The 9,274-nt window shown below is 38.8% G+C and overlaps 1 protein-coding gene across 2 annotated transcripts in view; it reads left to right on the top strand.

Annotated features, from left to right (window-relative positions):
• Positions 1-9,274, top strand: part of XRCC4 (X-ray repair cross complementing 4) — a 216,482-nt gene that overhangs the window by 57,157 nt on the left and 150,051 nt on the right. The window lies entirely within an intron of this gene.

The following is a 9,274-nucleotide window of genomic DNA, read 5'->3' as shown; positions in this document are numbered from 1 at the left end:
TCTTTTCTCCAGGCTGAACAAGCCCAGCTCCCTCAGCCTATCTTCACAAGGGAGACGCTCCAGTTCCCTAATCATCTTTATGGCTCTCCTCTGGACTCTCTCCAACAGCTCTCTTATATTGGGAGCCCCAGACCTGGACACAGTACTCCAGATGGAGCCTCAGAAGAGCAGAGTAGAGGGGGACAATTGCCTCCCTCTCCCTGCTGGCCACCTCTCTTCTGATGAAGCCCAGGATACCATTTGCTTTTCGAACTACAAAGGCCCACTGCTGGCTCATGTTAAGTTTTTCATCCATCAGGACCCCCAAGTCCTTCTCTGCAAGGCTGCTCTCAAGAATTGCTCCTTCCAGTCTGTATGGATGCCTGGGATTCCTCTGGCCCAAGTGCAAAACTCTGCACTTTGCCATGTTGAACCTCATTAAGTTCATCCAGGCCTACCTATCAAATCTGTTGAGGTCCCTCTGAATGGCATCCCTTCCTTCCACCGTGTCAACCGCACCACTCAGCTTGGTGTCATCAGCAAACTTGCTGAGGTGCACTCGATTCCATCATCGATGTCATTGATAAAGATGTTAAAGAGCATCGGTTCCAAGACCTCTGAGGTCACCGCTCATTACTGGCCTCCACGTGGACACAGAACCATTGATGATTACCCTTTGTCAGCGGCCTTTCAACAAATTTTTTATCCATCGAGTAGTCCACCCATCAAATCCACATCCCTCCAGCTCCCTTCCATGGGCAGATTGCTAGCCACTAGACCAAGCTGCCCAGGGCCCCACACCACCTCGACTTGAATGCCTCCAGGGATAGAGTACACACAGATTCTCCGGGCAGTTGTGCCAGGGCCTTACCACATTTTGAGTGAAAAACTTCCTGACATCTAACCTAAAAATCTCTTCTTTTATTTTAAACCTTTCTCACTTGTATGCTCACTTTCTTCCCATGTGTAAAGTGTGTATCCCTCTTGTTTATAAGCTCCCTTACAGTACTGGAGTGTCGCAGTGAGGTCTCACTGAAGCCTTCTCTTCTGCAGATTGAACAGCTGCCTCAGCCTTTGTTTGTAGCAGAAGTGGTTCAACCCTCTGATCATCTTCTTGACCATCATTTGGATTCACTCCAACAACTCCACATCTTTCTTGTGTTGGGTGGCAGACCTGGATGCAGCACTCCATTTAGTATGGTGCCCCTACATACACATACTTGGGGTCTTGGCTCTCTTGGCATGCATCATCACTAGAACAACCTCCAGCACTGCTACAGACATGGCATCTTGGTGAGTCCCCCATGGGGACTAGGCAGCTGGAGGAGATAAAACCTGAAAAAAGATCACCTCAAATAGCCATAAAAATGCAGGAAGAGAAACAGAGTACACCTAAGATCAATCCTAGTAATGTATTCAACACTGCTGCAATCTCTCGAGCTGTCACATCCTATTTGGATGATGCATTGGGAAGAAGCAACTAATTAGGCTTAGGCATAGGCTGAATTGCACTTATTAGTCACAGGTTTATGTAAACCTTCTGGTGAGGCAGCTGCTCACTGTTTCATGGTACTTTCAATCAGCTCCGCTGGCTTAATTCTGTGGGAAAAGCATGAGATGGAGGGCAGACTCTCATCATCTTGTTTTTCTGGGATCACATTAATTGCAAGCACTCCTGAGTTCAGAAGAGACTAGAAACAGGAATTTGTTGCTGGACTGGCAGAAGGAGACACAGCCACATTCTGGCACCTTGTCTGCACGTATGCGCTGGCGAAACACATACCTTTGAAGATGAACTCCATGTGATACTTTAGAATGTTTATATATGAAAAAAAAAACAAAACAGTTTCAAGACTGGCTTTGGTACCTCTCAAATAAATGGGACAAGAAAGTAAAACACTACTGTTTCACAAGCTAACTAATCTGATCCTCATTCTAGGCACTGCAATGTATTTGTAGTACTTACAACATATGGTGTCTAGAGGAAACGCTACTTTCTTTCAACAGTCTGGCAAATGTGTTTTAAGATAGTCTAATGACAGAAGTGATTCAAGGGTTTTCACTGGGTTGCTCTGGCACATGAGTAGTCTGGACGCAAGTGCTTTTAGCTGGCTTTTTCAAACTTTCCATGAGATAATGGCAGTTCTTACAGGATTTACTTCAAAGAAAAATAGATATCTTCATCCTCTCCTGTTCATCTAAAAGCACCTATTAGTCAGTCATTACAGTTTTTACTGTGTGTTCCATGCATCAGTTAAGTAGAATTTCATTCCAGCAAGAAGAAATTGTGGGAATGTTAAGAGTTTTGAACAAGCACATCACACTTGTATCTAAATAGATATTGTATTTCTCCTTATTGACACCGCATGTGTTGGCTGCTGTGGAAAGTGACAATGTATTAGAACACAAGAACAATCGTCAGGCTTAGCTGGGTTAAATATTACAGTGATCTGACTTAGCTTAGCTCATGTAAAAGTGTTTTGGACTACAAATTCTAACAGCTGTCCCCATTATAATTAGAATTCATTAACACTGTTGGTGGTGAATTGTCTATTTTTATGTCCCTTGGTTTTCTTGCTGGAATGTCCAAAAGGTGTTAGCATGTTGTACTGCTCCGTCACCACCTTACGAAGGCGAGGTGTTGATGGATCATAAGCTGGGTGTGAGTCTTATAATAGGAATCATATGGTCTGGGAGGCCACTAAAGCCATTGCTGGAAAAAAACTGGCAAAGATGAGATGATCATGGACTATGTGGGATAGGAAAAGTAAAGAAAGAGCCATTTAAAGGAAATATGTTAAACCTGCTTGTTGTTTGATAATCTACAGCAGAATTCCATTTGATTACACATTTGAACTGCTTCAAGGCACATACTGTTTGGGGACCTTTGGTTTTCAGTGGAACTTCACTAGTGACATAATGTGTAAAGTAACAGTTTATTAACTCACGTGCTTTACATTTTCACAGAAGATGAAATAAACTGGAAAAGGAGAAGGTCTGATTTGAGGCTCAGCAAATCCTTAGAGGCACATCATTATGGCCAGATACATTTTATTTTTTTATAAACTGCACTGGATGCTAGGAACAATGCATTTGGAATTATCTTTATTATTATATTGTTTAATAACAGAGGTAATATTTATATGTCTTTTAGACTTAAAGCAAAAGCCAATTTACTTAAAGAACAAAATAATAGTTGAACCCAGGTTTGTGGTTATTTAGTGTAATAGCTTTTCGGAATTATCTCATGAGTTTCTTGGTCTGAGTTTCACATTAGGACTTGCTGTATCACAAGCAGAAAAACTAATAGTAAAATAATAGTAACAAATCTCCTGGTTACTGAGTCCAATGCTCTGCTACCAGGGGTGTTGTGTCATATCACAACTCAAGAATAAACTCAAGATAATTTCAAATTTTGGCTTTCAAAATTCTCGTCCTAAATTTCTCCCAGAAATTCATTCCACTTAAAGATGTTCCCAACTCACTATAAGATTTAGATGTGCTTCCACAAGTAAAGTAAACAGACTTTGTTCAAATTAATGAAACACTTGAAATCCACTCTTTAGAGTAAGGATTATTGAAGCATGAAGTTCTTAGACAAATACTAGAAAATGGTCAATTGAGCACCTAGAAAAAATAGCGTTTATAAATCTAGAAGCTATCCTGAAGTTCTGTTACTAAACCTTTGTCACTGGAAAGCTCACAATGACAATACATATGTAAAATGTTCCTTTTGAGAAAGAATTTGTGAAGACCTAAAGTTCTGTTTCTCAAGAGAATCAATCTTCCTCAATTCATTAAATAATTATGAGGGATAATTCTGCAGCATTGTGATGCAGTTTTCTTTAAGATTTCAATGGATAATTCAACATGCAATCTCTATCTTTTATCTTTATGCTTTACTTTGCCATGATGTTAGTGGAAAAGTGATAGCAATTGTTACTTAACATCAGTTACTAAGTATTTTACAATTTTTTTTCTTTGTTTGAAGTAAAAGTTCATTTGTTAGAAGTTAAATACAGATTTGAAACTCAGGAGAGGTAAGAAAAATTGATTGTTGAGATATGGAAAAAAATATTTTTCCCTTTACACTTATTCAGGAAGAATACTATTGGCTAAAAAAGCAAACAAATCCATCAAATCCAAAATTAACTAATTAGTTTGCAGAGAAAAAATTAATTGAAAGACATGGACCATTTATATTTTTTTTCTTTTGGCTTGGTCAGTAATATAGCATGTGGTAGATCCTTTATCACCATAGTTAATTGTTTATACTAGAAAGTCAGCCTTCCTTGCTGGCATGGATAATCTCGCCAAGTGGAATTATTAGGTCTGGTTTGCTGCCAGAGTTTACTCCCAGACTTCATTATTTAACCATTTCTTTGTAACATCTAGGTTGACATTGGAGTTGGCACAAATTACTATGCTACTTTTGTGCATACATTCACCAGCGCTGTGGGAACAAAATGAAGGATCTCGCATACACACAGAGATATTACAATAAGCGGCCTCATTTCCTTTTGCAATAAGTTAACAGTGTATAGAAAGAGAAACATAGAAAACTGTGTGTGAAGAGCACAAAGAACTCAGATTTCATTTTAAGTGAAAGTGGATTTTACATTTATTTCCTTCAGTGCCTGCAAACACCTCCTGACAAGTAGCATTCAGTCACCTAAAGCCTTGCTGCCTGACTCGTCCCTGATAACACACAGTATGATGGATACAGACAGACAAAACAACTTCTTGCCATCTCGAGGGCTTGAAACAAATCATCTTCTGAAGGACCCACAGGTCTACAGTGTACAGTCAAAACATTATCTTGGTATTGTTGATGCACTGCAGAAATCTCATAAAACTGCCATGTCCAGCCATGATCTGTTTTGTGGTCTTCACTGTAACGGTTCTGGCAGTGCTGGAAAGCACATGGTTTATCACAATACTGAGACTGATACGATCCCAGAGGAATCCTTTATAGTTCTAAACTGACAGGAAGGACAAATGCACAGACAGAAGGAACACATCATTCATTTGACAAATCATTTCTCCTTTAAAAAAAAACCAAAGATTTCCTAGATACTTTCTAGAGGTGAGTATGCAGAGAGCAGTGGTATGATTTATCTTCCCTTTCTCAAATGTCACCAACATTTCAGAAACTCAGAACATAAGGTCCACCTGAAAAACAGAAAGAAAAGACTAATATTCCCTTGTGCTGAGCATCCTTAAGACCTCACCTTAACTTATTTTTTCACTCTTCTTATTTAAATGATCTCATAAAACTAAATCTTCCACTGCTCAATATAAGGCTTAGTATAAGCAGTCCCAGAGTCTCAGAGAATTTTCCACAGAAGTTGCTCATCCCAAATTCCTCTTCTTGAGCTTCCAAAGCCACATTATAGTCTTCGTATTTATAGAGAAGTTATTTCAGTGACATAGGAAAATAGCATATTTAAATTTAGTTGTCTCTTAAGGAAATAAGGAGATCATTTTAAGAACTTTCTTGCTTAGTATTTCTAAATATAAAAGGAATGGTTTTATTTTTTTATAGGAACAAGAAGGAAATGTCTGAGAAATACACAAAGGGACTGAGAGCAGTCAGAGAGCTAGGAATTCCTGCACACTCATGGTTCTCTATTTTTGTAGTCTTCAGTGTCCAACTCAGTTCTTGTCCTGCAGTGTTCCTATGTCTAAAATAGCAATTCAAAGTTTAAGCAAAAGCTGTGCAAGACAACATTCTAGCTGATGAGGAACGAATCACTAGCTGATTCTGGAAAGGTGGTGTTATCATCACTGTAGGATGCTGATTTACCTCACCGCAGGGAAGGCTACTGCAGATCATAATGTAAGCATTTTGCTGCCTGGGTTTTCAAGTCTCTGAGTCTGAAAAGAGTTGTGCAGTGATCTGAAGGCTGGTAGGACAGACACTCAAATTTGTGCAAGCATGAAAACTTCGTAGGCGTGAACAATAAATTCACACATAATAAAGAATAAGGAGTAATAAAGAAGTAAGTCATTGCTGATGAATCTCCTTTTGTGATTTGCTAAAGATATTCAGAAGAGGAACAACTGGGAGTTGAAGACTTCTTCAGACTGCATCCTTTGTGGTCATTCACAGTGGGGAAAAAGCCAGTCCTTTATGAATGCTGACTCTATTAAAATCTAGTAGGTGCTCTGGGGAAAACATTTAAATTGTGAACAAGGATTATGACCACAGAATACATATTTTGAAAATGCACAATAACTTATGGTAGAATGTGTTTTCCTACAGCAAAATGTAACATTGTACTTGGAGCCCCTGGGACTGTGAAGAAACACAGCCTTGGGTTCTGTGGAAAAGGTGAAAGAGATAGAGGCAGGACACTGATTTCAGAGCTCTACAGTAGGGAACAAGCTGAAATACAACTTTTCCATTTCTCTGCATCTTTATATGTGCCAGACAACAAGGATCACACCATGTATCCAGTCGGTATCCTACCCACAGAAGCTACTGACTACATAATAACACCATATATAACCATAATAATGCCATTCCCAGGAAGCTTTAGCATGGTCCAAAGCACAACCAATTGGATAGGTAGCAAGGCAGACACGGCGTCTTATGCTTGCAAGTCTTATCTGTACTTCCACTACCCCATGGAGCAGGATAGGAACCCGAAGGACACTGTTGGCCCTCATGTTTTGCCACCAGATGGCAGCCACTCCTGGTGATCAAGAAAATAATTTCCTCCTCTCTCCCTTGTCCTTAATCTCTACTAGAAGTTGTGATTGCAGCTTGCTTCTGTTGCTGCTGCTATCTCACTTCCGATCTTTGGTGAATCCAGGAAAAATGACAGCTGTTTCTTCAATGAGTTTTTGTACCATCAAAGGAGCTTGGGAATCTGTTCCCAATTGTGGACTGAAAGAGGCTGTGCTCTACAACTTTGCCACTCCCAGTTTCCTTCTCGCTTCTAGAAGAGGAAGGTATCAAATAACTTTCCATTTTAAACCATCAGGAAAATTACATATCCTCTACTTCAAGCATTTGACCTTGAAAATCATAGGGCAGGAGGCCTCAGGAACTACTCTTGTGGCTGTCTGAATGCGATTACTCCCTGCCTTATTTGATGATACTTTCATAATTTTGAGACTGTTGTATGCGGCATGCAGCATGAGAGCACTCCAGCAGTCTTGCAGCCAAAGACCTTGTACTGAAAGATTACCAGTCCCTAATTTCTAATTTGGGTGTATTTCTCTGGAGCACAGTCAGGTACAGGCACATATGAATTTGCAAGAAAGTAAATTTGAGTCTCCACAATTAAGTAAGCCAGGGCCTTCACTGCTGGCTCCCCAGAATGTCAGCTGAATTCCTAAAAGAGAGCTCTGCAAGGCTGTGTCTTTTGGGAAATTTAAGCTTGAAGTTTCTCTTTTCAGTCAATAAAGTAATTAATTGCTATATACATCACCCTCTTTTCTATATACTGAAGGACAATTCTCAGGTTTTTTTTTGTTTGTTTGTTTTTTTTGTGGTTCTGGTTTCTTTGCTTGCTTTTTTGCTTTGCCCCTTTGTTTTGTTATTGTTATGATTTATTTGTTTATTTATTTTGTTTCCATCTGTAGGTTTTTTCATTATGGAATATTAACTGAGCCAGGGAAACGAGTAAAGGCAGGCAGGTATTATCTCTTCTGGAAACAAATGGAACAACTCTGTTTAACAAGTATGGCAGATATGACAGTGGTCTTACCACAGACTGATTGCATTAAGTTTTTTGAGTATTTTTCCTTGAGTTACTGTATTCACATAGTTCTAAGTGATTGTAATATCATACATCACATTCAACAATGTCTGACTGCAAAAAGTAAATTTCAAATTGCTCTGTAAATGTTGAGGGCCAGATCCTTGAGCTCTTTAATGTGCAGTGACATTTTCATCCTTACAGATGGCTCCAATACTCTACAGAAGCAACACACTTTTTTTTTTTCCCCCTAAGAATGAGTTGAAATACTCTTCTTGTGTTAAGGAAGTTACAACTCCAATCCAAAACTTGTTTTAGGCAAGCTGTAGAAAAATGAGATTTGAACTACAGACAGAATAAATAGAGAAAAGTAATATGACAGACAATCTGTTTCAGGGTATTTCCCATAGTATTTGCTTACTTTTTCCAATTTTATGCTGCTGATTTAAATATCTGTGAAAGTAGAGTGAAGTAGTTATGGTGGAGGTCTAATTTAAATATACTGTATGGTGTAGACAACTTGAGGCTGTAAAGTGATATTTTGGCTCTGTGGTTATGTCTGACAATGAAACAGGGTATTTAGTCAGTTAACTTCAGATCTGGAGTTAATGATGTTGGATTGTTAATCTTACTTTCTTATTGCTTCTTGGAAGATGTTTGTCCTTGGTTGGGCTATCCTAAAGAAGGAGCAGAGAGATGTCTCAAATACTTCTGCATTTTTCAGGATATATAATCATTTCCTCCCTAATCTATGCATTAAAAAGGACTAAGTTGAATGAGTTTGATCTTTTGTACTTTTTTTTTAATGCTTCTTGCTAGGGGTTGGATATAGTATTTAATATGTGAACACTGCAACAAGCTCCTGAATGATAATTCTGCTGCAGCACTGAAACAGAGGCCCAAGATCGAAGTATGTAACAAGCTTATTTGAAGCAGAACTGCGTTTAATTTGGCTTAAACTGAAAACTTATATAAGGGAAATTTTGCAGTTTATGAAGTTAGTTGTTTCTGGTGGAATTATAGTATTTCTACTAATGCTGACCTTGAATTCCGTATGTGCCAAACATGGATCTCTTTTAAGTGTCTACTCCTTGATATTTTGGAACTGCAAAAAAGTTTGCTAAATAGGCACATGCTGGTGTTATGTATGTGAAAGGACATGTTTGTGAGCTTTCTTTTACCCCTCACTGAATGTCTGAGAAATTATTTCATTTTTCCTGATTGCCTGAAGTTTTATATTTTATTAGTAGAAATGTTAGTCTCATGTCAAAGAAGGTGAATGAGGCTACATAATATCTGAAACTGCCATGGGGATAAAAAGAGAGACTGAAAGAAAAACAAGATAAAAATTCTATCCAGCTTTTTGAAATTCTTTAGGGTGTTCCTCTTTCTCCACATAAGTGGAGTCATCTTATTCCTAACTCTGTTATTTCTGTGGTGCAGTTCACATGTGTATTTCGGGCTTAACTTTTCTTCCTCATGTTTTCAGACCATGACAGTGAAAATGCATGCTTTCTCTCTTTCGTTCTATTTTCCTTCCTTCCTTCCTTCCTTCCTTCCTTCCTTCCTTCCTTCCTTCCTTCCTT

Source organism: Meleagris gallopavo, chromosome Z (genome assembly GCF_000146605.3).
Source record: "Meleagris gallopavo isolate NT-WF06-2002-E0010 breed Aviagen turkey brand Nicholas breeding stock chromosome Z, Turkey_5.1, whole genome shotgun sequence".
Lineage (NCBI taxonomy): Eukaryota > Metazoa > Chordata > Aves > Galliformes > Phasianidae > Meleagris > Meleagris gallopavo.
This window is presented reverse-complemented; position numbering and strand designations above follow the sequence as displayed.